The sequence below is a fragment of the Ranitomeya variabilis genome, chromosome 4 (assembly GCF_051348905.1).
Source record: "Ranitomeya variabilis isolate aRanVar5 chromosome 4, aRanVar5.hap1, whole genome shotgun sequence".
Taxonomy (NCBI): Eukaryota; Metazoa; Chordata; class Amphibia; order Anura; family Dendrobatidae; genus Ranitomeya; species Ranitomeya variabilis.
Window position 1 is genome coordinate 739,909,118 of NC_135235.1, and position 27,883 is coordinate 739,937,000.

At 49.8% G+C, this 27,883-nt stretch overlaps 1 protein-coding gene across 7 annotated transcripts in view; it reads right to left on the reverse strand.

The window, feature by feature from the left end:
* LOC143768015 (uncharacterized) overlaps window positions 1-27,883 on the reverse strand; it is a 611,009-nt gene that overhangs the window by 32,007 nt on the left and 551,119 nt on the right. The window contains exon 1 of one of the 7 annotated variants that reach the window (XM_077256654.1): window positions 8,673-8,831. The exons of 2 other annotated variants lie outside the window; for them this stretch is intronic. The gene's annotated coding sequence lies outside the window, so the exon portion shown is untranslated. Of the gene's footprint in view, window positions 1-1,992; window positions 2,338-2,520; window positions 2,637-4,678; window positions 4,856-8,672; window positions 8,832-27,883 lie in introns of those variants that run through there. 4 more of the 7 variants (XM_077256652.1, XM_077256653.1, XM_077256651.1 and 1 more) reach the window with 4 other exon arrangements.

Consider the following 27,883-nt stretch of genomic DNA (forward strand, 5'->3'; position numbering starts at 1 on the left):
GCTAAACTCTGCTGCCTGGCTAATCCACCTATCTCCCACTATTTACCAGCCTGTCCATTCCTCCACTAGCTCCTCATTACCCAGAGACTCCAGTTCATAATCCTAACCATGGCATACAAAGCCATCCACAACCTGTGTCCTCCATACATCTGTGACCTAGTCTCCCAGTACTCACCTGCACACAACTGCCAGTCCTCACAAGATCTCCATTTCTACTCCCCTGTTATCTCTTCTTCCCACAATCACATACTAGATTTCTCCATAGCTCTCTCTACTCTGGAACTCTTTACCCCAACATATCAGACTCTCGCCTACCGTGGGAACCTTCAAAAGGAACCTGAAAAACCACCTCTTCCGAGAAGCGTACAACCTACAGTAACCATCATGCCACCATACCACTGCACAAGCAGCTCTACCCTAACCTATTGTTTCCTCACCCAGCCCTTGTAGACTGAGCACCTGCGGGCTGGGTGCAACTGCTAAAGATAGGGAGTCGAGTAGCCCGTCCACTAACATAAGTTGTCAAAACGTTGCGCAAGCATACTATTTCTACTGTGGGGAAATTGATGCCACTTAAGTGGTGTATGGCAATTTTTTGAAATGTTGGCACTCCAAGTTGGGTCTCCATCGTGTGTTGCCTGTAGCAGTAGGGCTCCCAGACCGGCAGGCCTGCACATACTTTCAGTCAACTACCCATGCTACTATCTTTACATTTTTCTACCAAACTGATGTTTCTGCCATCTGAGTGTGGCTGGGAAAAAAACAAAAACAAAACAGTTTTAGCTGTTGCATGAGCTTTCAGGGCTCCCAGCACAGCAGGCCTACACCAATCTCTCACCCATCTCGTCTAAATTGAAACTTCAATTTCAAGCTGTAACTGCTGCCCCAGACCCTGATACCTCATGCATGGCACATGGCTGACTGCTGCTGTGCCATTATCAAATTTCTACTGTGGGTCAATTGCTGCCACTTTTCCTGGTGTCTGCCCCTAATTTGAGATGTTTGGGAAGCTTTTTTTTCCCCCATTACAGTGTTGTCTTTGCATTTGGTTTTGCCTCTCACTGAAAAGGGTTCGGAAATGTTCACCGAATTGTTTGGTGATTATCGGGACGTTAGACGAACTCAACATTGAAAGGTTCTCTCATCTCTAATGGGGAGCAACCGCTGGGAGACGCGGCCTCCTCCGGAGCGTCTGCCTGATTCTTTAGATGAAGAACAAATGAAAGAAGAAAGCAGCAAATAATGATAGAGGATAATGAGGAGCCTCCAGCACCGACCTCCACCCGCACTCCACATAGAGAATAAGGAGCCTCCAGCACCGACCTCCACCCCCACCCGCAGAGCCACACTCCACATAGATAGTAATGGGGCCTCCAGCACCGACCTCCACCGCAGAGCCGCACACCATACAGAGAATAATGGGCCTCCAGCACGACCTCCACCCGCACTCCACATAGAGAATAAGGAACCTCCAGCACCGACCTCCACCCGAAGAGCCACACTCCACATAGATAGTAATGGGGCCTCCAGCACCGACCTCCACCGCAGAGCCGCACTCCATACAGAGAATAATGGGGCCTCCAGCACCGACCTCCACCCGCAGAGCCGCACTCCACACAGAGAATAATGGGGCCTCCAGCACGACCTCCACCCGCAGAGCCGCACTCCACATAGAGAATAATGGCGCCTCCAGCACGACCTCCACTCCACAGAGAATAATGGAGGCTCCAGCACGACCTCCACCCACAGAGCCGCACTCCACACAGAGAATAATGGGGCCTCCAGCACGACCTCCACCCGCAGAGCCGCACTCCACATAGAGAATAATGGAGCCTCCAGCACCGACCTCCACCCGCACAGCCGCACTCCACATAGAAAATAATGGAGCCTCCAGCACCGACCTCCACCCGCAGAGCCACACTCCACACAGAGAATAATGGAGCCTCCAGCACCGACCTCCACATAGAGAATAATAGAGCCTCCAGCACCGACCTCCACCCGCAGAGCCGTACTCCACATAGAGAATAATGGGGCCTCCAGCACCGACCTCCACCCGCAGAGCCGCACTCCACATAGAGAATAATGGAGCCTCCAGCACCGACCACCTGCAGAGCCGCACTGCACACAGAGAATAATGGAGCCTCCAGCACCGACCTCCACCCGCAGAGCCGCACTCCACATAGAGAATAATGGAGCCTCCAGCACCGACCTCCACCCACAGAGCCGCACTCCACATAGAAAATAATGGAGCCTCCAGCACCGACCTCCACCCGCAGAGCCACACTCCACACAGAGAATAATGGAGCCCCCCCAACACCGACCTCCACCCGCAGAGCCGCACTCCACATAGAGAATAATGGAGCCTCCAGCACCGACCTCCACATAGAGAATAATAGAGCCTCCAGCACCGACCTCCACCCGCAGAGCCGCACTGCACACAGAGAATAATGGAGCCTCCAGCACCGACCTCCACCCGCAGAGCCGCACTCCACAGAGAATAATGGGGCCTCCAGCACCGACCTCCACCCGCAGAGCCGCACTCCACATAGAGAATAATGGGGCCTCCAGCACCGACCTCCACCCGCAGAGCCGCACTCCACATAGAGAATAATGGGGCCTCCAGCACCGACCTCCACATAGAGAATAATGGAGCCTCCAGCACCGACCTCCACCCGCACTCCACATAGAGAATAAGGAGCCTCCAGCACCGACCTCCACCCGCAGAGCCACACTCCACATAGATAGTAATGGGGCCTCCAGCACCGACCTCCACCGCAGAGCCGCACTCCATACAGAGAATAATGGGCCTCCAGCACGACCTCCACCCGCAGAGCCGCACTCCACATAGAGAATAATGGGGCCTCCAGCACCGACCTCCACATAGAGAATAATGGAGCCTCCAGCACCGACCTCCACCCGCAGAGCCGCACTCGAGAATAATGGAGGCTCCAGCACGACCTCCACCCGCAGAGCCGCACTCCACATAGAGAATAATGGAGCCTCCAGCACCGACCTCCACCCGCAGAGCCGCACTCCACATAGAGAATAATGGAGCCTCCAGCACCGACCACCTGCAGAGCCGCACTGCACACAGAGAATAATGGAGCCTCCAGCACCGACCTCCACCCGCAGAGCCGCACTCCACATAGAGAATAATGGAGCCTCCAGCACCGACCACCTGCAGAGCCGCACTGCACACAGAGAATAATGGAGCCTCCAGCACCGACCTCCACCCGCAGAGCCGCACTCCACATAGAGAATAATGGAGCCTCCAGCACCGACCTCCACCCGCAGAGCCGCACTCCACATAGAAAATAATGGAGCCTCCAGCACCGACCACCTGCAGAGCCGCACTGCACACAGAGAATAATGGAGCCTCCAGCACCGACCTCCACCCGCAGAGCCGCACTCCACATAGAGAATAATGGAGCCTCCAGCACCGACCACCTGCAGAGCCGCACTGCACACAGAGAATAATGGAGCCTCCAGCACCGACCTCCACCCGCAGAGCCGCACTCCACATAGAGAATAATGGAGCCTCCAGCACCGACCTCCACCCGCAGAGCCACACTCCACACAGAGAATAATGGAGCCTCCAGCACCGACCTCCACCCGCAGAGCCGCACTCCACATAGAGAATAATGGAGCCTCCAGCACCGACCTCCACCCGCAGAGCCGCACTCCACATAGAGAATAATGGAGCCTCCAGCACCGACCTCCACCCACAGAGCCGCACTCCACACAGAGAATAATGGAGCCCCCCCAACACCGACCTCCACCCGCAGAGCCGCACTCCACATAGAGAATAATGGAGCCTCCAGCACCGACCTCCACATAGAGAATAATAGAGCCTCCAGCACCGACCTCCACCCGCAGAGCCGCACTGCACACAAAGAATGGAGCCTCCAGCACCGACCTCCACCCGCAGAGCCGCACTCCACATAGAGAATAATGGGGCCTCCAGCACCGACCTCCACCCGCAGAGCCGCACTCCACATAGAGAATAATGGGGCCTCCAGCACCGACCTCCACATAGAGAATAATGGAGCCTCCAGCACCGACCTCCACCCGCAGAGCCGCACTCCACATAGAGAATAATGGAGCCTCCAGCACCGACCTCCACCCGCAGAGCCGCACTCGAGAATAATGGAGGCTCCAGCACGACCTCCACCCGCAGAGCCGCACTCCACATAGAGAATAATGGGGCCTCCGGCACCGACCTCCACCCGCAGAGCCGCACTCCACATAGAGAATAATGGAGCCTCCAGCACCGACCTCCACCCGCAGAGCTGCACTCCACATAGAGAATAATGGAGCCTCCAGCACCGACCTCCACCCGCAGAGCCGCACTCCACATAGAAAATAATGGAGCCTCCAGCACCGACCTCCACCCGCAGAGCCGCACTCCACATAGAGAATAATGGGGCCTCCAGCACCTACCACCTGCAGAGCCGCACTGCACACAGAGAATAATGGGGCCTCCAGCACCGACCTCCACATAGAGAATAATAGAGCCTCCAGCACCGACCTCCACATAGAGAATAATGGAGCCTCCAGCACCGACCTCCACCCGCAGACCCGCACTCCACATAGAAAATAATGGAGCCTCCAGCACCGACCTCCACCCGCAGAGCCGCACTCCACAGAGAATAATGGAGCCTCCAGCACCGACCTCCACCCGCAGAGCCGCACTCCACATAGAGAATAATGGAGCCTCCAGCACCGACCTCCACCCGCAGAGCCGCACTCCACATAGAGAATAATGGAGCCTCCAGCACCGACCTCCACCCACAGAGCCGCACTCCACACAGAGAATAATGGAGCCCCCCCAACACCGACCTCCACCCGCAGAGCCGCACTCCACATAGAGAATAATGGAGCCTCCAGCACCGACCTCCACATAGAGAATAATAGAGCCTCCAGCACCGACCTCCACCCGCAGAGCCGCACTGCACACAAAGAATAATGGAGCCTCCAGCACCGACCTCCACCCGCAGAGCCGCACTCCACATAGAGAATAATGGGGCCTCCAGCACCGACCTCCACCCGCAGAGCCGCACTCCACATAGAGAATAATGGGGCCTCCAGCACCGACCTCCACATAGAGAATAATGGAGCCTCCAGCACCGACCTCCACCCGCAGAGCCGCACTCGAGAATAATGGAGGCTCCAGCACGACCTCCACCCGCAGAGCCGCACTCCACATAGAGAATAATGGGGCCTCCGGCACCGACCTCCACCCGCAGAGCCGCACTCGAGAATAATGGAGGCTCCAGCACGACCTCCACCCGCAGAGCCGCACTCCACATAGAGAATAATGGGGCCTCCGGCACCGACCTCCACCCGCAGAGCCGCACTCCACATAGAAAATAATGGAGCCTCCAGCACCGACCTCCACCCGCAGAGCCGCACTCCACATAGAGAATAATGGGGCCTCCAGCACCTACCACCTGCAGAGCCGCACTGCACACAGAGAATAATGGGGCCTCCAGCACCGACCTCCACATAGAGAATAATAGAGCCTCCAGCACCGACCTCCACATAGAGAATAATGGAGCCTCCATCACCGACCTCCACCCGCAGACCCGCACTCCACATAGAGAATAATGGAGCCTCCAGCACCGACCTCCACCCGCAGAGCCGCACTCCACATAGAAAATAATGGAGCCTCCAGCACCGACCTCCACCCGCAGAGCCGCACTCCACATAGAGAATAATGGGGCCTCCAGCACCTACCACCTGCAGAGCCGCACTGCACACAGAGAATAATGGGGCCTCCAGCACCGACCTCCACATAGAGAATAATAGAGCCTCCAGCACCGACCTCCACATAGAGAATAATGGAGCCTCCATCACCGACCTCCACCCGCAGACCCGCACTCCACATAGAAAATAATGGAGCCTCCAGCACCGACCTCCACCCGCAGAGCCGCACTCGAGAATAATGGAGGCTCCAGCACGACCTCCACCCGCAGAGCCGCACTCCACATAGAGAATAATGGGGCCTCCGGCACCGACCTCCACCCGCAGAGCCGCACTCGAGAATAATGGAGGCTCCAGCACGACCTCCACCCGCAGAGCCGCACTCCACATAGAGAATAATGGGGCCTCCGGCACCGACCTCCACCCGCAGAGCCGCACTCCACATAGAAAATAATGGAGCCTCCAGCACCGACCTCCACCCGCAGAGCCGCACTCCACATAGAGAATAATGGGGCCTCCAGCACCTACCACCTGCAGAGCCGCACTGCACACAGAGAATAATGGGGCCTCCAGCACCGACCTCCACATAGAGAATAATAGAGCCTCCAGCACCGACCTCCACCCGCACTGCACACAAAGAATGGAGCCTCCAGCACCGACCTCCACCCGCAGAGCCGCACTCCACATAGAGAATAATGGGGCCTCCAGCACCGACCTCCACCCGCAGAGCCGCACTCCACATAGAGAATAATGGGGCCTCCAGCACCGACCTCCACATAGAGAATAATGGAGCCTCCAGCACCGACCTCCACCCGCAGAGCCGCACTCCACATAGAGAATAATGGAGCCTCCAGCACCGACCTCCACCCGCAGAGCCGCACTCGAGAATAATGGAGGCTCCAGCACGACCTCCACCCGCAGAGCCGCACTCCACATAGAGAATAATGGGGCCTCCGGCACCGACCTCCACCCGCAGAGCCGCACTCCACATAGAGAATAATGGAGCCTCCAGCACCGACCTCCACCCGCAGAGCTGCACTCCACATAGAGAATAATGGAGCCTCCAGCACCGACCTCCACCCGCAGAGCCGCACTCCACATAGAAAATAATGGAGCCTCCAGCACCGACCTCCACCCGCAGAGCCGCACTCCACATAGAGAATAATGGGGCCTCCAGCACCTACCACCTGCAGAGCCGCACTGCACACAGAGAATAATGGGGCCTCCAGCACCGACCTCCACATAGAGAATAATAGAGCCTCCAGCACCGACCTCCACATAGAGAATAATGGAGCCTCCAGCACCGACCTCCACCCGCAGACCCGCACTCCACATAGAAAATAATGGAGCCTCCAGCACCGACCTCCACCCGCAGAGCCGCACTCCACAGAGAATAATGGAGCCTCCAGCACCGACCTCCACCCGCAGAGCCGCACTCCACATAGAGAATAATGGAGCCTCCAGCACCGACCTCCACCCGCAGAGCCGCACTCCACATAGAGAATAATGGAGCCTCCAGCACCGACCTCCACCCACAGAGCCGCACTCCACACAGAGAATAATGGAGCCCCCCCAACACCGACCTCCACCCGCAGAGCCGCACTCCACATAGAGAATAATGGAGCCTCCAGCACCGACCTCCACATAGAGAATAATAGAGCCTCCAGCACCGACCTCCACCCGCAGAGCCGCACTGCACACAAAGAATAATGGAGCCTCCAGCACCGACCTCCACCCGCAGAGCCGCACTCCACATAGAGAATAATGGGGCCTCCAGCACCGACCTCCACCCGCAGAGCCGCACTCCACATAGAGAATAATGGGGCCTCCAGCACCGACCTCCACATAGAGAATAATGGAGCCTCCAGCACCGACCTCCACCCGCAGAGCCGCACTCGAGAATAATGGAGGCTCCAGCACGACCTCCACCCGCAGAGCCGCACTCCACATAGAGAATAATGGGGCCTCCGGCACCGACCTCCACCCGCAGAGCCGCACTCGAGAATAATGGAGGCTCCAGCACGACCTCCACCCGCAGAGCCGCACTCCACATAGAGAATAATGGGGCCTCCGGCACCGACCTCCACCCGCAGAGCCGCACTCCACATAGAGAATAATGGAGCCTCCAGCACCGACCTCCACCCGCAGAGCTGCACTCCACATAGAGAATAATGGAGCCTCCAGCACCGACCTCCACCCGCAGAGCCGCACTCCACATAGAAAATAATGGAGCCTCCAGCACCGACCTCCACCCGCAGAGCCGCACTCCACATAGAGAATAATGGGGCCTCCAGCACCTACCACCTGCAGAGCCGCACTGCACACAGAGAATAATGGGGCCTCCAGCACCGACCTCCACATAGAGAATAATAGAGCCTCCAGCACCGACCTCCACATAGAGAATAATGGAGCCTCCATCACCGACCTCCACCCGCAGACCCGCACTCCACATAGAAAATAATGGAGCCTCCAGCACCGACCTCCACCCGCAGAGCCGCACTCCACATAGAGAATAATGGAGCCTCCAGCACCGACCTCCACCCGCAGAGCCGCACTCCACAGAGAATAATGGAGGCTCCAGCACGACCTCCACCCGCAGAGCCGCACTCCACAGAGAATAATGGAGGCTCCAGCACGACCTCCACCCGCAGAGCCGCACTCCACATAGAGAATAATGGAGCCTCCAGCACTGACCTCCACCCGCAGAGCCGCACTCCACATAGAGAATAATGGGGCCTCCAGCACCGACCTCCAGCCGCAGAGCCGCACTCCGCATAGAGAATAATGGAGCCTCCAGCTCCGACCTCCACCCGCAGAGCCACACTCCACATAGAGAATAATGGAGCCTCCAGCACCGACCTCCACCCGCAGAGCCGCACTCCACATAGAGAATAATGGAGCCTCCAGCACCGACCTCCACCCGCAGAGCCGCACTCCACATAGAGAATAATGGAGCCTCCAGCACCGACCTCCACCCGCAGAGCCGCACTCCGCATAGAGAATAATGGAGCCTCCAGCACCGACCTCCACCCGCAGAGCCGCACTCCACATAGAGAATAATGGAGCCTCCAGCACCGACCTCCACCCGCAGAGCCGCACTCCACATATATGGCTGTTCTGTGCGCACAGGACCTGTGATGAGGTCACAGGAGGGGAGGAGTCAGTCGTCACATGATCAGGGGCCTCAGTGTATGGTAATTGCTGGACTGTATGGGCTCCTTCCAGGTGTGACGTCATTTCCGGGGGCGTGTTGTTTCTCAGCAAAGGCAGGGTTGAGCCTAGAGTGTATGGGCTCCTTCCAGGTGCCTGACTGCAGCCCATACACTCTAGCCGGCTCATTACTGAAGATGCTAGAGTTTTATGGGCTCCTTTCTGGTATATATTATTGTAGATACAGACTGTACAGGCTCCTGTCAGGTATATATTATTGTAGATATAGACTGTATGGGCTCCTGTCAGGTATATATTATTGTAGATATAGACTGTATGGGCTCCTGTCAGGTATATATTATTGTAGATACAGACTGTACGGGCTCCTGTCAGGTATATATTACTGTAGATACAGACTGTACGGGCTCCTGTCAGGTATATATTATTGTAGATACAGACTGTACGGCCTCCTGTCAGGTACATATTATTGTAGATATAGACTGTACGGGCTCCTGTCAGGTATATATTATTGTAGATACAGACTGTACAGGCTCCTGTCAGGTATATATTATTGTAGATATAGACTGTATGGGCCCCGTCAGGTATATATTATTGTAGATACAGACTGTACAGGCTCCTGTCAGGTATATATTATTGTAGATACAGACTGTACGGGCTCCTGTCAGGTATATATTATTGTAGATACAGACTGTACGGCCTCCTGTCAGGTATATATTATTGTAGATACAGACTGTACGGGCTCCTGTCAGGTATATATTATTGTAGATATAGACTGTATGGGCCCCTGTCAGGTATATATTATTGTAGATATAGACTGTACGGGCTCCTGTCAGGTATATATTATTGTAGATACAGACTGTACGGACTCCTGTCAGGTATATATTATTGTAGATATAGACTGTACTGGCTCCTGTCAGGTATATATTATTGTAGATACAGACTGTACGGGCTCCTGTCAGGTATATATTACTGTAGATATAGACTGTACGGGCTCCTGTCAGGTATATATTATTGTAGATACAGACTGTACGGGCTCCTATCAGGTATATATTATTGTAGATACAGACTGTACGGGCTCCTGTCAGGTATATATTATTGTAGATATAGACTGTATGGGCTCCTATCAGGTATATATTATTGTAGATACAGACTGTACGGGCTCCTGTCAGGTATATATTATTGTAGATACAGACTGTACGTGCTCCTGTCAGGTATATATTATTGTAGATATAGACTGTACTGGCTCCTGTCAGGTATATATTATTGTAGATACAGACTGTACGGGCTCCTGTCAGGTATATATTATTGTAGATACAGACTGTACAGGCTCCTGTCAGGTATATATTATTGTAGATACAGACTGTACGGGCTCCTATCAGGTATATATTATTGTAGATACAGACTGTACGGGCTCCTGTCAGGTATATATTATTGTAGATACAGACTGTACACGCTCCTGTCAGGTATATATTATTGTAGATACAGACTGTACAGGCTCCTGTCAGGTATATATTATTGTAGATATAGACTGTACGGGCTCCTGTCAGATATATATTATTGTAGATATAGACTGTACGGGCTCCTGTCAGGTATATATTATTGTAGATACAGACTGTACGGGCTCCTGTCAGGTATATATTATTGTAGATATAGACTGTACGGGCTCCTGTCAGGTATATATTATTGTAGATACAGACTGTACAGGCTCCTGTCAGGTATATATTATTGTAGATACAGACTGTACGGGCTCCTATCAGGTATATATTATTGTAGATACAGACTGTACGGGCTCCTGTCAGGTATATATTATTGTAGATACAGACTGTACAGGCTCCTGTCAGGTATATATTATTGTAGATACAGACTGTACAGGCTCCTGTCAGGTATATATTATTGTAGATATAGACTGTACGGGCTCCTGTCAGATATATATTATTGTAGATACAGACTGTACGGGCTCCTGTCAGGTATATATTATTGTAGATACAGACTGTACGGACTCCTGTCAGGTATATATTATTGTAGATACTGACTGTACGGGCTCCTGTCAGGTATATATTATTGTAGATACTGACTGTACGGGCTCCTGTCAGGTATATATTATTGTAGATACAGACTGTACAGGCTCCTGTCAGGTATATATTATTGTAGATATAGACTGTACAGACTCCTTTCAGGCATATATTATTGTAGATATAGACTGTACAGGCTCCTGTCAGGTATATATTACTGTAGATATACTGTAGACTGTACGGGCTCCTGTCAGGTATATATAAGTGATGATATCAGAATGTATGGGCTCCTATCAGGTATATATATATCATTGACGGTATCAGAATGTGTGGGCTCCTGTCAGGTGTATATTAGTGATAATATCAGAATGTATGGGCCTCTGTGAGGTATATATTACAGTAGTGATGATATCAGAATGTGTGGGCTCCTGTCAGGTATATATTAGTGATGGTATCAGAATGCATGGGCTCCTGTCAGGTATATATTAGTGATGATATTAGAATGTATGGGCCTCTGTGAGGTATATATTACAGTAGTGATGATATCAGAATGTATGGGCTCCTGTCAGGTATATATTACTGATGATATCAGAATGTGTGGGCCTCTGTGAGGTATATATTACAGTAGTGATGATATCAGAATGTATGGGCCCTGTCAGGTATATATATTACTGATAATATCAGAATGTATGGGCCCTGTCAGGTATATATTAGTGATATCAGAATGTATGGGCCCTGTCAGGTATATATTAGTGATATCAGAATGTAAGGGCCCTGTCAGGTATATATATTAGTGATGATATCAGAATGTATGGGCCCATGTCAAGTATATATTAGTGATGGTATCAGAATGTATGGGCCATGTCAGGTATATATTAGTAGAAAGATTAATCCGAGAACATGGAGAATCAGGGTTAATTTTATTCAGAAAAAAACAACCAGTCATACAGGATGTCTGCCAACGTTTCGGCCACAGGCCTTTATCACGGCAATTATCTAAAAATAATAATATAACACAATTGAATACAGATATTCATAGACATATCTATTACGTACACCGGTTGTATCTCACACGCAGAAAATATCAAACCAAACAATCATGAGGACAATATAGACACAGGGTAAGGGTGTGTCCTACAAGTGTAAAAAACAAGAAAAAACCGAAAACTGCAGCAATCCAGTGTATAGCTTGCTGGAAAAGAAGATAACAATATAAGGAAAACATTTTTTTTATAGACTCAAAGCATCCATGGTCCAAGAGATAAAAGGAAAAAAGAAAGCGATCCCACATCCATGGTAACCGAGGTGTATACTAATAAGACTGGACAAGCACCAATCTGTAAATAGTAAGACAAAAAAGGTAAAAAAAGGGATTACCTGTATGATGGTAGCAGAAAGGCTATAAAGGATACAATAAAAAGAAATAAGTATCATTGTAACAAGAACCACAAACCAATAGAGAAAGATGGGATATAAGAAAACGTTAGGAGTTACCTGATAAATAGGTAATTTTTTCTTGTTTTTTACACTTGTAGGACACACCCTTACCCTGTGTCTATATTGTCCTCATGATTGTTTGGTTTGATATTTTCTGCGTGTGCGATACAACCGGTGTACGTAATAGATATGTCTATGAATATCTGTATTCAATTGTGTTATATTATTATTTTTAGATAATTGCCGTGATAAAGGCCTGTGGCCGAAACGTTGGCAGACATCCTGTATGACTGGTTGTTTTTTTCTGAATAAAATTAACCCTGATTCTCCATGTTCTCGGATTAATCTTTCTACTTATTCAATTTTTCTGAGGACTTGATTATACTTGGACTGAGATCCCCTTGATCGTTTAAAAGGTATATATTAGTGATATCAGAATGTATGGGCCCCGTCAGGTATATATATTAGTGATGATATCAGAATGTATGGGCCCCTGTCAGGTATATATTAGTGATGGTATCAGAATGTATGGGCCCGTCAGGTATATATTATTGTAGGTATACACTGTATGGGCCCCTGTCAGGTATATATGCTGTGATTGTTCTCGTATGCTGATTTGGCATGAAAAAATAATCACAGATGTGATCTGCCCCATAGATTAACACTGGTCCGAGTGCCATGCGATGCTTTCTCACATAGCGCTCGTCCGTATTCTACGCTAGTGTGACCCGGCCTTAAACTTATGAAGCGACACAGACCACCTGCAGTTCAGCCACCATCAATATTTAAATTACAAGTTTTTCACCATCCAAAAAAATGCTAATTTTAACCTAGTTCCATAGGTTTCTTAAAGGGAACCTGTCACCAGGTTTTCCCCATATATAGTACCACCAGCACCTATATGGCCTTATACACACCCTTCTAGAGTGCTGTACCGTATATACTCGCGTATAAGCCGAAATTTTTTTGGGCAGAAAGAGACCCTCTCGGCTTATACTCGAGTCATTGTCGGCGGGGAAGCGGCGGCTGTCACATACTCACCTGCTCCTGGCACGGTCCCTGCATGTCCGATGGTCTCCGGGCAGCTCTTCCTGTGTTCAGCGGTCACGTGGTTCTGCTCATTAATGAATATGGACGCATAATGGTTAAGGCTATGTGCGCACGTTGCAGATTTGCTTGAGGAAATGTCTGCATGGTTAGTGCGTCTCTTAGCAGAAAACGCAGTGGAAATTCTGTACTTTTTTATGCGGATTTGATGCGTTTCTGTAAATCGTGAGCGCTAAATAAAGATATATTAAAAAAAATAAAAATAAATAAAGGAATTTGATGCATTTCCTTATTCAAACTCTTCACGAGATACCCTCATTAATATTAACTAAAGACACACACACCCATGTAGGAGCATTAACATAATTAACCTACATATGCTGTAAAAAAAAACAACTAAGAAACCTGCGTGAAATGCAAAATGTTTATTTTTCAAAAAATAAAGCCTGCATGGGCTCCCGCATAATTTTCATAACCAGCAGTGGGAAAGCTGACAGCTGATGTTACTATTCTGGAAAGGAGCCAATAACCATAAAGGTTCCCAGGCTATTAATATCAGCTCACAGCTGTTTGCTTAGCCTTTACTGGCTATTTTACAGGGGGACACAAAATATTGACATAAAATCCAACCAGCAAATGCTAGGCAGACAGCTGTAGGCTGATATTTATAGCCTGTGAAGAGGCCATGGATATTGGCAGTCCCACAGGCTAAAAACCATCAGCTCTCAGCCATCGCAGAAATGGCGCATCTTATAGATGTGCCAATTCTGGCACTTAGCCTCACTCCTCCCACTTGCCCTGTAGCAGAGGGGTTCATAATTGTGCGGTTGATGTCACCTTTTTATTGTCAAGTAACATCAAGCCCACAGGTTAGTAATGGAGAGGCATCTATCAGACATCTCTCCATTACTAAGCTGGCCTAATGTCACCTTACAATACAAAGGTGAAATTAACCCCTTATTACCCCATATGCCACCGCTACAGGGCAGTGAGAAGACAGAGGCTGAGTGCCAGAATTGGCGCATCTTACAGATGCACCTTTTCTGGGGTGGCAATAACCATGGTCCCTCTCTAGGCTATAATATCTGTCCTCAGTCACTGGCTTTCCCTCTGTGGCACAGAAAATTGTGCGGGAGCCCACGCCAGTTTTTTCAGTGAAAACATTATTAAATACATACAGGCCCCAAATTTTACACACACACACACACACACACACACACACACACACACACTACTAACCGTATTAGTCACTGACCTATATAAGTCTAACTGTTCTGCAATGGTTTACTGTATGTAAACCATGTCTCCTATCCTGTCAGCCTCTGCAATGATTTAACAGAAGCCGACAAATTAACTATCAGCTATTCCGCTGTCCGTGTGATATATTATATATATATACACATATACATATACACACACACACATACATACACACACACAGACAGTATAGACCAAATGTTTAGACACACCTCATTTAAAGATTTTTCTGTATTTTCATGACTATGAAAACTGTACATTCACACTGAAGGCATCAAAACTATGTGGAATTATATACTTAATAAAAGTGTAAGGCAACTGAAAATGTCTTATATTCTAGGTTTTTCAAAGTAGCCACCTTTTGCTTTGATGACTGCTTTGCACACTCTTGGCAGTCTCTTGATGAGCTTCAAGAGGTAGTCACTGGGAATGGTCTTCCAACAATCTTGAAGGAGTTCCCAGAGATGCTTAGCACTTGTTGGCCCTTTTGCCTTCACTCTGTGGTCCAGCTCACCCCAAACCATCTCGATTGGGTTCAGGTCTGGTGACTGTGGTGGCCAGGTCATCTGGCGTAGCACCCCATCACTCTCCTTCTTGGTCAAATAGCCCTTACACAGCCTGGAGGTGTGTTTGGGGTCATTGTCCTGTTGAAAAATAAATGATGGTCCAACTAAAAGCAAACCGGATGGTATAGCATGTCGCTGCAAGATGCTGTGGTAGCCATGCTGGTTCAGTATGCCTTCAATTTTGAATAAATCCCCAACAGTGTCACCAGCAAAGCCCCCCACACCATCACACCTCCTCCTCCATGCTTCACGGTGGAAACCAGGCATTTAGAGTCCATCCGTTCACCTTTTCTGTGTACAAAGACACGGTGGTTGGAACCAAAGATCTAAAATTCGGACTCATCTGACCAAAGCACAGGTTTCCACTGGTCTAATGTCCATTCCTTGCGTTATTTAGCCCAAACAAGTCTCTTCTGCTTGTTGCCTGTCCTTAGCAGTGGTTTCCTAGCAGCTATTTTACCATGAAGGCCTGCTGCACAAAGTCTCCTCTTAAGGGCTTGTTTCCATTTGCGAGAAACACGTCCGTATCTCGCATGTGGAAACCAAGCTGTAGCACCGGCACTCCAGAGCGGAGCATGCAGCCGCATAGGAACACATGGAGCTGCACGCTTTGCTCCAAAGTGCCGGCGCCACAGCTTGGTTTCCACATGCGAGATACGGATGTGTTTCTCGCAAATGGAAACAAGCCCTAACAGTTGTTGTAGAGATGTGTCTGCTGCTAGAACTCTGTGTGGCATTGACCTGGTCTCTAATCTGAGCTGCTGTTAACCTGCGATTTCTGAGGCTGGTGACTCGGATAAACTTATCCTCAGAAGCAGAGGTGACTCTTGGTATTCCTTTCCTGGGGCGGTCCTCATGTGAGCCAGTTTCTTAGTAGCGCTTGGTGGTTTTTGCCACTGCACTTGGGGACACTTTCAGTTTTCCCAATTTTTCGGACTGACTGATCTTCATTTCTTAAAGTAATGATGGACACTCGTTTTTCTTTACTTAGAATTTGTATTATGGCAGGAAAAAAGCAGCTAACAGTCTATTCAGTAGGACTATCAGCTGTGTATCCACCAGACTTCTGCACAACACAACTGATGGTCCCAAACCCATTTATAAGGCAAGAAATCCCACTTATTAAACCTGACAGGGCACACCTGTGAAGTGAAAATCATTCCAAGTGACTACCTCTTGCAGCTCATAAAGAGAATGCCAAGAGTGTGCAAAGCAGTCATCAAAGAAAAAGGTGGCTACTTTGAAGAACCTAGAATATAAGACATAACAAAAAAGTGTGAAACTGAAATTAAGTATATAATTCCACATGTGTTAATTCATAGTTTTGATGCCTTCAGTGTGAATATACAATTTTCAGTCATGAAATACAGAAAAATCTTTAAATGAGGTGTGTCCAAACTTTTGGTCTGTAGTGTATCTCTTTAGATTTTATATACACCTATACTGTGTGTACTGTATATGTCTATTCTATTGTAACCTGTCAGTGTGATTTTACTGTACACTGCACCTGAATTGTCGGCCTTTCAAAGGACACCGTTGCGTATTTCTCGCAAGTCACACTGATGGCCCGTGTGGTGCGAGTTTTTCTTGCACAAATAGACTTTCATTGGCGAGTCTCGGCTGATATACGGTGCAAATCACAGCATACTGCAATTTCACTCGCACATATACGGCCGTGAAAAAAAAAGTGATGGGAGATTAACATTGGTTCGAGTGCTATGCGATTTTTTTCTCGCATAGCACTCGTCCGTATTCCTCTCTAGTGTGACTCCGGCCTTAAAGGGAAAATCATTAAAAATTTATATTTTTTAAAATTTGTAAAATTTCTGATTTTTTACAAAATAAATCAAAACATATCAACTCAAATTTACCATTATCATAAAGCCTAATATAACACGAAAAAAAAATTAATCTCAAAATCAATGGGATGTTGAAGCATTCCAGAGTTATTACTATATAAAGTGACACTGGTCAGATTTTAAAAAATTGGCCACGCCACAAAGGGGCTAAGAGCTTGTACATGTGAACACTGTTTCAAAAGTGGCTTACCTGTCTCAGGCAGGTTTCACACCAGCGTTCGGCAGCCTTCTTCCTCCATTAAGCCCCGCCCACTGCTGCGCCTCTTCCTTCAGCTCCGCCTAAGTCTGCATGCATCCCCTATCTAACATTGGGTACACAGGCATGCCTCATTTTGAAGATGCGCTGAACTGCGTCGAACGCAACATGTTGCATTTTATTGCAGTCGGCGCGTTAAAACAACGCATGTGGAGGCATCCGCTTGGCCTGCGTACCCAATATTAAAGATAGGGTATGCAGGACGCATGCAGACGTAGGCGGAACTGAATGAAGAGTTGTGGCAGTGAGCAGGGCTAAGGCTACTCTCACACTAGTCAGTCGGTACGGGCAGTCGCAAACCGTCGGCCCGACGGAGAGTGTTTTATATAGAACGTGGGCAGCGGAGGCAGTTTTACAACGCATCCGGGGCCTATTGTGAGTTCCGGGGAGGAGGGGGCGGAGTTTCGGCCACGCATGCGCGGTCGAAAATGGCGGACTCGACGCACAAAAAAGTTACATGGAACTTTTTTTGTGCCGACGGTCCGCCAAAACACGACGCATCTGTCGCATGATGGATGCGACGTGTGGCAATCCGTCCCAATGTGTTGCTAATGAAAGTCTATGGAGAAAAAACGCATCATGCAGGCAACTTTGCAGGATGCGTTTTTTCTCCAAAATGACGCATTGAGACGTACAGCAAGCGACGTTAGTGTGAAAGTAGCCTTAACGGAGGAAGAAGGCTGCCATCCGCAGCCCTGCCGAACGCTGGTGTGAAACCAGCCTACGGCTGTTATTATAGCACCTACCATGTGTTACACAGATACATCATGGGCTTGTCCTGCCCTGCGCATGAAATGAAAGGAGAAAATACAATGTGGAGACTTCATCAGAGAAATGTTTTATTTACATTCAGAACTGGTTTAAGAGGAACAAATGACCATTTCCCACAGAAATCTCAGACTTTTACTTATAGAAATACTGGATAAATATCATTTTACCATTAGATATAGAAACATTTCTAATTTTATAAAACTGCATTTTTTTGCATTGAATAACTTTATGCCTTTGCTTGTTTCATTTTATGCATTCCTAAAGTATTGTAAAACTGTAGTATGCTGTTGGTGCATGCGGGTTGGACTGTCGGTTTGGTATGTGGCTCTGTTCCCCCCAGGCCTGCCTCCGATGTCTGAGGTTTCGGTGTCCCAGACCAGAGATCGTAATACCGGCCTTGAATTGTGAAGGACACGGCAGCCGACCCTGAGAAACATCCAAGGTGGGAACGCCCCATCATGTCGAAGAGAGTCTGCTAGATCCAGGCCTAGCAGACCAGTGCTGGTGGGTTCATGGATGCCAGGAGGGGGTTGGCCTAAAGGAAGGTCTCATCTTTTCCTGGCGGGTCGGAGAGTTGTCCCGTCGGTTTTTTGGACAGAACATTTCCAAAACAACCAAAATTGAACAGCAGATGTCTTGGGAGGCAGACTTTAGTCCTCTGTTGCAGAAGCGAAGTACTCTTAAACTGATAGGTGCTGAGTAGGGCACACTAGAAAGTTGGCGTGCATGATTGTTCAGGGCACTGGCGGTGTGGACCGGCCACCAGAGAAGGCCTAGACCGAAGCCTGGATATTTTAAGAGCAGGGTCACAGGAGCATCTGGAAAACATGGAGGCTGCATGAATAGGAAGGTTTCCCCAGAAGATGTCCATATTGCTCAGGGGCAAACTAGGACATACTTGTCCTGTCCTTTCCATTTTTTTTTTTTTTTTTTTTAAAGTAGCCCCCTCACTGCCTGGTAGGATATACCTGTCCTGAAGGTCACACATCATTCTTCACAGACCGATGATGAAGATGGGCATGGAATAACCTGGACGCAGACCTTTCGGCGGCTGGCACATAACGGATTAGTCTTCCCTCCCTACTCTATCTGGCTCTGGGGGGGGCCAGAGGGTAGGGGGATTCGTGGCATGGACTGTCCTCTGGGGAACCACAAACACTTTTGATGTGTTAGGGCCTTGCCTCTTGCCTCGTAGACCACAGATGATATGGTAGTGACAATTCTAGGTGGGAGATTAGAGTGACAATTCCACTGTCGCCCTCAAAAGCCGTATCTGAAAAAAAAAAAAAAAAAGAAAAAGGAAAATCGTTAATAAAAAAAAAAACCCCAAAACCTAAGTCAGAACTGAGCTGGGTGGTCCAGACCCATGTCTGCCTCCTAATGACATTAAGCTAAAAAGGATTAGCTTCGTGCCAGTTGGTGGTGTGGCCTACTCTACAGGGAAATACCTTTTTTTTTTGCATAGCATAAGCAGCATACACTCATATTTTTTTTGTGTACCCCAATGAAGCATTAGCCCCCCCCCCCCACATCAACCAGATGGCCACACAGCATAACCTCGCTCCCCCAGTCAGGAACATCCACCTCACATTAACCAGCGGACCCCACAGGATAAATCCAAAGCCCACCAGACATTCCCTCCCCTCAAGCGTAAATCCAAATATGGCGCCCCCTGCCCCAACCATAAATCCCATCAGACACCCCCTCCAATCGAACGCCACCCCAGCTTAAACTCTCATCGGACGTCCAACCCCCACAAACCCCCATCGGACGTCCAACCCCCATCGGACGTCCAACCCCCACAAACCACCATCGGACGTCCAACCCCCACCGGACGCGGAACCCCCCACCCAGCAAACCCCCAGATGCAGACCCCCCCTCCCGAGCACAAACCCCCATCACACGTGGACCCCCCCTCCCGAGCACAAACCCCCATCGGACGTGGACCCCCCCACCCAGCACACACCCCCTTCGGATGTCCAACCCCCACAAACCCCCATCGGACATCCAACACCCATCGGACGTGGACCCCCCCACCCAGCACACACCCCCTTCGATGTCCACCCCCCACCCAGCTTAAACCCTCTTCAGCCCCCCCCCCCCCAAACCCAACCCATAAGCAGGTCGCCCCCAATAAAAGGGATCCCCCAGTAAGCTGCAGGTCACCCCCCAATAAAAGGGTTCCATCTGTAAGCAGCAGGTCATCCCCAAATCCCACCACGGGATCCCCCCAATAGCCAGCAGCAGGTCGCCTCCCCACATTCCACAACAAGCAGGTCGCCTCCCCACATTCCACGACAAGCAGGTCGCCTCCCCACATTCAACGACAAGCAGGTCGCCTCCCCACATTCAACGACAAGCAGGTCGCCTCCCCACATTCAACGACAAGCAGGTCGCCTCCCCACATTCAACGACAAGCAGGTCGCCTCCCCACATTCAACGACAAGCAGGTCGCCTCCCCACATTCAACGACAAGCAGGTCGCCTCCCCACATTCAACGACAAGCAGGTCGCCTCCCCACATTCAACGACAAGCAGGTCGCCTCCCCACATTCAACGACAAGCAGGTCGCCTCCCCACATTCAACGACAAGCAGGTCGCCTCCCCACATTCAACGACAAGCAGGTCGCCTTCAAATCTCACCACAGGGGTCCCCCAAATAGCCTGCAGCAGGTCACCCCTCACATGCAGGTCGCCTCCCCACATCCCACCACAAGCAGGTCACCCCCGCATCCCACCACAGGGGTCCCCCAATAGCTTGCAGCAGGTCTCCCCCCACATCCACCACAAGGGTCCCCCCCAATAGACAGCAGGTCACGCCCTCCCAAAACCCGACCACAAGCATGTCGCCCTCATACCCCATCACCAGGGTCTCCCCAATAGCCAGCAGCAGGTCGCCCCCACTAAAAGGGGTCCACCCCGTAAGCAGCACGTCACCTCCAAACCCCACCACAGGGGTCCCCAACAATAGCCAGCAGGTCACCCCCAAACCCCACCACAGGGGCCCATCAATAGCCATCAGCAGGTCACCCCTCCACAAGCAGGTCGCCCCCACTAAAAGGGGTCCCGCAACAAGCAGGTCGCCTCCCCAAACCCAACCATAAGCAGGTCACCCTCACTAAAAGGGGTCCCCCGCACGCAGGTCGCCCCCAAATCACACCACAGGGGTCACCCCAATAGCCAGCAGCAGGTCTCCCACCCCAAACAAGTCTCCCCATAAGCAGGTCACCCCTAAATCCCACCACAGGGGTCCCCCCAATTGCCAGCAGCAGGTCCCCCCCCCACAAGCAGGTCACCCCCCACTAAAATGGGTCACCCCCAATTGCATGCAGCAGGTCGCCCTCCCCCCCACAAGCAGGTCAGGGGTCCCCCAATAGCCTGCAGCCCCCCTCACAAAAGCAGGTTGCCTACCACAGAAGTCCACCACAACAGCCAGCAGCAGTCCCCCCCCCACAAAATCCCACAATAGCAAGCAGCAGCAGGTCCCCCCAAAAGCCAACAACAGGGGTCCCCCACAATAGCCAGCAGCAGCGGAGCCTCCCAAAATCCCACCGCAGGAGTCCCCCACAATAGCCAGCAGCAGCAGAGCCCCCCAAAATCCCACCGCAGGGGTCCCCCACAATAGCCAGCAGCAGCGGAGCCCCCCAAAATCCCACAGCAGGGATCCCCCACAATAGCCAGCAGCAGCGGAGCCCACCAAAATCCCACCACAGGGGTCCCCCACAATAGCCATCAGCAGCGGAGCCCACCAAAACCCACCACAGGGGTCCCCCACAATAGCCAGCAGCAGCGGAGCCCACCAAAACCCCACCACAGGGGTCCCCCACAATAGCCAGCAGCAGCGGAGCCCACCAAAACCCCACCACAGGCGTCCCCCACAATAGCCAGCAGCAGCGGAGCCCACCAAAACCCCACCACAGGGGTCCCCCACAATAGCCAGCAGCGGAACCCCCCAAAATCCCACCGCAGGGGTCCCCCACAATAGCCAGCAGCAGCGGAGCCCACCAAAATCCCACCGCACGGGTCCCCCACAATAGCCAGCAGCAGCGGAGCCCACCAAAACCCCACCACAGGGGTCCCCACAATAGCCAGCAGCAGCGGAGCCCACCAAAACCACACCACAGGGGTCCCCCACAATAGCCAGCAGCGGAGCCCACCAAAACCGCAGCGGTCCCCCACAATAGCCAGCAGCAGCGGAGCCCCCCAAAACCACACCGCAGCGGTCCCCCACAATAGCCAGCAGCAGCGGAGCCCCCCAAAACCACACCGCAGCGGTCCCCCACAATAGCCAGCAGCAGCGGAGCCCCCCAAAACCACACCGCAGCGGTCCCCCACAATAGCCAGCAGCAGCGGAGCCCCCCAAAATGCCACCGCAGGGGTCCCCCACAATAGCCAGCAGCAGCGGAGCCCCCCAAAATCCCACAGCAGGGATCCCCCACAATAGCCAGCAGCAGCGGAGCCCACCAAAACCCCACCACAGGGTCCCCCACAATAGCCAGCAGCAGCGGAGCCCACCAAAACCACACCACAGGGGTCCCCCACAATAGCCAGCAGCGGAGCCCACCAAAACCGCAGCGGTCCCCCACAATAGCCAGCAGCAGCGGAGCCCCCCAAAACCACACCGCAGCGGTCCCCCACAATAGCCAGCAGCAGCGGAGCCCCCCAAAACCCACCGCAGGGATCCCCCACAATAGCCAGCAGCAGCGGAGGCCCCCAAAACCACACCGCAGCGGTCCCCCACAATAGCCAGCAGCAGCGGAGCCCCCCAAAACCCACCGCAGCGGTCCCCCACAATAGCCAGCAGCAGCGGAGGCCCCCAAAACCACACCGCAGCGGTCCCCCACAATAGCCAGCAGCAGCGGAGGCCCCCAAAATGCCACCGCAGGGGTCCCCCACAATAGCCAGCAGCAGCGGAGCCCCCCAAAATCCCACAGCAGGGATCCCCCACAATAGCCAGCAGCAGCGGAGCCCACCAAAACCCCACCACAGGGGTCCCCCCACAATAGCCAGCAGCAGCGGAGCCCACCAAAACCACACCAGTCCCCCACAATAGCCAACAGCAGCAGAGCCCACCAAAATCCCACCGCAGGGGTCCCCCACAATAGCTAGCAGCAGCGGAGCCCACCAAAATCCCACCACAGGGGTCCCCCACAATAGCCAGCATCAGCGGAGCCCCCCAAAATCCCACCACAGGGGTCCCCCACAATAGCCAGCATCAGCGGAGCCCACCAAAACCCCACCACAGGGGTCCCCCCACAATAGCCAGCAGCAGCGGAGCCCCCCAAAACCACACCAGTCCCCCACAATAGCCAACAGCAGCGGAGCCCACCAAAATCCCACCACGGGTCGCTCCCCACACAGACAAGTAGGGCGACCACCACAGGGCCTCCCCCCAATAGCGAATAGCGATCGGCAAGTAGCATTTTTCCCCCTGAAACCACTGACCTCCATGGCGTCCACAAGCTGTCATGCTGCTTTCCTCTGCCGCCTCGGAGAACACGCCCCCTCCCGATAGGACACGCCCCCGGAAATGACGTCACACCTGGAAGGAGCCCATACACTCTAGCATCTACCGCAAAGGCAGGAAGAGAAGCCGCCATTATACATTTCTGAGTCTGATGCCGGAGTAGGTGAGCAGCAGGGAGGAGGCCAATGGTCTCAGTGAGAAACAGGAGAGTTTATGAATTAACAGGATAATGTCTTCTTATACTTTAGTTTGAGGCAGCCTGATACTAGTCGGGTATCACTAGGGTACTATAATAACGGCTTAGACAGGTAAACCACTTTTGAAACAGTGAGGTTCACACGATGCTGAAGTTGGTTTCTTATTCGTTCAGTTTCTTATTCGGGCTGAAGTTGGTTTCTTATTCAGCAGTTTCTTATTCGGCTATTTTTTATTTTCTGTTTTTTTCAGGTTTTTGTATAAAAATAAACCATTCTGAGTATATAATAATATGCGGTCATGTGTCCTTTTGTCAATACACTTTAAAACAGATACAAAATTTAGAAGGCTGGCACAAAAATGGGCATCAAAGTGGGCACTGAGGTATGGTATTGAAGGGGTTAAATGGCTTTGTGCCACTGATCTGACACCTGACTTGCATACCTAGTGATGCCCCACATGAAATCCATGTCACTTCAGCCTGGCACAAATGGGTTCTGGGCATCAGAACTGGCATCAAAGTGGGCAAATTGCACATTTTCACAGATTTGAATAAGTAACAGCTATTTTTAAGGGGTTAAATGCCTTTGTGCCACTGATCTAACACCTGATTTACATACCTACTGATGCCCCACATGAAATCCATGTCACTCCAGCCTGGCACACATGGGTTCTGGGCATCAGAACTGGCATCAAAGTGGGCAAATTGCACATTTTCACAGATTTGAATAAGTAACAGCTATTTTTAAGGGGTTAAATGCCTTTGTGCCACTAATCTAACACCTGATTTACATACCTACTGATGCCCCACATGAAATCCATGTCACCCCAGCCTGGCACAAATGGGTTCTGGGCATCAAAACTGGCATCAAAGTGGGCAAATCACCCATTTTCACAGATTTGAATAAGTAACAGCTATTTTTGAGGGGTTAAATGCCTTTGTGCCACTAATCTAACACCTGATTTACATACCTAGTGATGCCCCACATGAAATCCATGTCACTTCAGCCTGGCACAAATGGGTTCTGGGCATCAGAACTGGCATCAAAGTGAGCAAATTGCACATTTTCACAGATTTGAAAAAGTAACAGCTATTTTTAAGGGGTTAAATGCCTTTGTGCCACTGATCTAACACCTGATTTACATACCTACTGATGCCCCACATGAAATCCATGTCACTCCAGCCTGGCAAAAATGGGTTCTGGGCATCAGAACTGGCATCAAAGTGGGCAAATCACCCATTTTCACAGATTTGAATAAGTAACAGCTATTTTTAAGGGGTTAAATGCCTTTGTGCCACTAATCTAACACCTGATTTACATACCTACTGGTACCCCACATGAAATCCATGTCACTGCAGCCTGGCACAAATGGGTTCTGGGCATCAGAACTGGCATCAAAGTGGGCAAATTGCACATTTTCACAGATTTGAATAAGTAACAGCTATTTTTAAGGGGTTAAATGCCTTTGTGCCACTAATCTAACACCTGATTTACATACCTACTGATGCCCCACATGAAATCCATGTCACTCCAGCCTGGCACAAATGGGTTCTGGGCATCAAAACTGGCATCAAAGTGGACAAATCACCCATTTTCACAGATTTGAATAAGTAACAGCTATTTTTAAGAGGTTAAATGCCTTTGTGCCACTGATTTAACACCTGATTAACATACCTAATGATGCCCCACATGAAATGCATGTCAATACAGCCTGGCACAAATGGGTTCTGGGCATCAAAACTGGCATCAAAGTACTCAAATCACCCATTTTCACAGATTTGAATAAGTAACAGCTATTTTTAAGGGGTTAAATGCCTTTGTGCCACTAATCTAACACCTGATTTACATACCTACTGGTACCCCACATGAAATCCATGTCACTCCAGCCTGGCACAAATGGGTTCTGGGCATCAGAACTGGCATCAAATTGGGCAAATTGCACATTTTCACAGATTTGAATAAGTAACAGCTATTTTTAAGGGGTTAAATGCCTTTGTGCCACTAATCTAACACCTGATTTACATACCTACTGATGCCCCACATGAAATCCATGTCACTCCAGCCTGGCACAAATGGGTTCTGGGCATCAGAACTGGCATCAAAGTGGGCAAATCGTACATTTTCACATATTTGAATAAGTAACAGCTATTTTTAAGGGGTTAAATGCCTTTGTGCCACTGATTTAACACCTGATTTACATATTTAATGATGCCCCACATGAAATCCATGTCACTCCAGCCTGGCACAAATGGGTTCTGGGCATCAAAACTGGCATCAAAGTGGACAAATCACCCATTTTCACAGATTTGAATAAGTAACAGCTATTTTTAAGAGATTAAATGCCTTTGTGCCACTGATTTAACACCTGATTAACATACCTAATGATGCCCCACATGAAATGCATGTCAATACAGCCTGGCACAAATGGGTTCTGGGCATCAAAACTGGCATCAAAGTACTCAAATCACCCATTTTCACAGATTTGAAAAAGTAACAGCTATTTTTAAGGGGTTAAATGCCTTTGTGCCACTAATCTAACACCTGATTTACATACCTACTGGTACCCCACATGAAATCCATGTCACTGCAGCCTGGCACAAATGGGTTCTGGGCATCAGAACTGGCATCAAATTGGGCAAATTGCACATTTTCACAGATTTGAATAAGTAACAGCTATTTTTAAGAGGTTAAATGCCTTTGTGCCACTGATTTAACACCTGATTAACATACCTAATGATGCCCCACATGAAATGCATGTCAATACAGCCTGGCACAAATGGGTTCTGGGCATCAAAACTGGCATCAAAGTACTCAAATCACCCATTTTCACAGATTTGAAAAAGTAACAGCTATTTTTAAGGGGTTAAATGCCTTTGTGCCACTAATCTAACACCTGATTTACATACCTACTGGTACCCCACATGAAATCCATGTCACTGCAGCCTGGCACAAATGGGTTCTGGGCATCAGAACTGGCATCAAATTGGGCAAATTGCACATTTTCACAGATTTGAATAAGTAACAGCTATTTTTAAGAGGTTAAATGCCTTTGTGCCACTGATTTAACACCTGATTAACATACCTAATGATGCCCCACATGAAATGCATGTCAATACAGCCTGGCACAAATGGGTTCTGGGCATCAAAACTGGCATCAAAGTACTCAAATCACCCATTTTCACAGATTTGAAAAAGTAACAGCTATTTTTAAGGGGTTAAATGCCATTGTGCCACTAATCTAACACCTGATTTACATACCTACTGATGCCGCACATGAAATCCATGTCACTCCAGCCTGGCACAAATGGGTTCTGGGCATCAGAACTGGCATCAAATTGGTCAAATCACCCATTTTCACAGATTTGAAAAAGTAACAGCTATTTTTAAGGGGTTAAATGCCTTTGTGCCACTAATCTAACACCTGATTTACATACCTACTGATGCCCCACATGAAATCCATGTCACTCCAGCCTGGCACAAATGGGTTCTGGGCATCAAAACTGGCATCAAAGTGGACAAATCACCCATTTTCACAGATTTGAATAAGTAACAGCTATTTTTAAGAGGTTAAATGCCTTTGTGCCACTGATTTAACACCTGATTAACATACCTAATGATGCCCCACATGAAATGCATGTCAATACAGCCTGGCACAAATGGGTTCTGGGCATCAAAACTGGCATCAAAGTACTCAAATCACCCATTTTCACAGATTTGAAAAAGTAACAGCTATTTTTAAGGGGTTAAATGCCTTTGTGCCACTAATCTAACACCTGATTTACATACCTACTGATGCCGCACATGAAATCCATGTCACTCCAGCCTGGCACAAATGGGTTCTGGGCATCAGAACTGGCATCAAATTGGGCAAATTGCACATTTTCACAGATTTGAATAAGTAACAGCTATTTTTAAGGGGTTAAATGCCTTTGTGCCACTAATCTAACACCTGATTTACATACCTACTGATGCCCCACATGAAATCCATGTCACTCCAGCCTGGCACAAATGGGTTCTGGGCATCAGAACTGGCATCAAAGTGGGCAAATCGTACATTTTCACATATTTGAATAAGTAACAGCTATTTTTAAGGGGTTAAATGCCTTTGTGCCACTGATTTAACACCTGATTTACATATTTA